This window comes from Nicotiana tomentosiformis, chromosome 6, assembly GCF_000390325.3.
Source record: "Nicotiana tomentosiformis chromosome 6, ASM39032v3, whole genome shotgun sequence".
NCBI classification, from domain to species: Eukaryota; Viridiplantae; Streptophyta; class Magnoliopsida; order Solanales; family Solanaceae; genus Nicotiana; species Nicotiana tomentosiformis.
In genome coordinates this window covers 28,175,242-28,177,206 of record NC_090817.1, presented here as the reverse complement: position 1 = coordinate 28,177,206, position 1,965 = coordinate 28,175,242, and the positions used below count along the sequence as shown (strand labels likewise).

Here is a 1,965-nt window from a genome sequence, read left to right as displayed (position 1 = left end):
TCATGAAACTGACTCTTGACTCTTACTATTCATGAACGACCTTTACTGTTCATGAGACTGACTCTTGACTCTTACTATTCATGAACGACCTTTACTGTTCATGAGACTGACTCTTACTATTTATAAAGTAAAAGACTATTTACTTTACGACTTTTACATTAAAGAAAAGAAAAAGAAAAGAATCTAGTAATTCTTTCACTTTATCTTGTCTGCCATAGCTTTTTGTCGCCTAGTTTGTCGTCTTCTTCTTCAGTAATCTTCTTCTTTGTTTATTCCAGTTGTACGTCTGGAACGATATTATCTTCTCCTTTGCATTTTGAGCATATGTGGTCTGGATATTTGTGACTGATTAGCTTGCAATATCTTGTTAATAATTCTGTAGAAATGAAATTCGTCCTTATAGCTCTTGTGGTTGTAGGTTGTTCTGGCTTTAAAAAACTTAAGACCCACTGTCTTAGTTCTTCCATATCTGCTTCTCATATTTCTCTGCAATTTGAATATATCATTGTTTGTTCTCTTGAATAATAACTCCAAATAGCATTCTGATTTAGGTAGTTGTTTGCTAGTTCATTTAGTATAGTAGATATTCCAATAATTCTTTTATTTGCATAAAAGTCTGGAATATTTATTTTTTCTATCTCTTCTTGTTCTTCTATTTTTTCTGGTACGAGCATTTTCCTTGTAAGTCCGATCTTGATAACTTGTATGATAGGCTTTATCTCTTCATATAATATCTCTGCTGTAGCTGAATAAAATCGTATATAGAATAATGTTCCTTTAGTTATTCTTTTGTACTGCATAAATGCTCTATGTAACTCTGGTATGGTAGCTATCTCCTGTCCGGTTTGTGTATATACGGTATCTAGTAATCCGTAATTGTAGCAAGTGGCTACTAGTTTTGCATTTGTATTTGGTAGTGCTATTAGTTTATTGTATCCTGTTAGATAATGGGTAATATAATCTTCATTTGGATTCTGGGTAGTTTGGGATCTTGGGTTTTTGTTTAGAAAGTTTTGTATTTTATATATGTTGTCTATGTATGTACGGGTTATATGGTTGTATGTCTTTTTGGTTTGGTTCAAACTTTCTTTGTAGGTATTTATCTGTGGTGGTAGGAATATTTCGTTTTGGGTATTTTGGATATTTTTCTGTATGAACGGTTTTGAAAATAAATTGTTCATATTTATATTTATGTGTCTAGGTTTAATTTCTTCCTTCTTCTTTGCAGATGAACTGCTAGCTGTGCTGCTCCCTGCAACTGCATTTAACAAACTGTTATGAGTTTTTAGGTGTTTCTCAACGTCACCTTCTAGCTCTGGAATTTTAGAGACTTCCGATCGTCTTATCTCCGCATTTTTTGAGTCATGTTGCTGACTACTAGCTGTTTTCTTTATTAGCTGTATCTCTTCGTCCATACTTTTCACTTTCTTACAAAGTGTAGTCATGGCTAAGAGTAGATTTTCCATTGTATTATCTGGTTCAGTATGGGTAGCTTTGTCTTGATAAGTAATCTGAAACAACATTCTTGTTAGTAGTGATAATTTCAATTGTAAATGTAAAGTTTAATATATTTAATACCAGCCTGCGTATTTCTTTTGTTGTAACTGAATCTTGTACTTTTCTGGTTATCCACCATTTTACTTGGGTATTATCTGTTCTTACAATAAATCTGTTGTAAACTATATATGGTTCAAATGCTAACAAACATTTATATAATGCAAATAGTTCTTTTCTATTTATTTTCCACTTTTCTTGTGGTTCTGTATAAGATCCTGAATAATATCTGCAATGGTGTTCTATTTTTTCTTTATCATATTTATATTTAAGAACTCCTCCATAACTATGATTACTCGAATCTGTTTCTACAATATAAGTAAATTTATTATTTTCATCTGGGAAGTATAACTTTAGTAGTTTTTTACACAATATCTTAATTTTTCTTATTTGTTCCTTATCTTTTTCATC

The 1,965-nt window shown here is 31.3% G+C and overlaps 1 pseudogene; it reads right to left on the bottom strand.

Moving 5' to 3' along the window:
- Positions 1-269: 269 nt before the first annotated feature.
- Positions 270-1,523, bottom strand: LOC138894642 (uncharacterized; annotated as a pseudogene).
- Between the last annotated feature and the right edge of the window lie 442 nt (positions 1,524-1,965).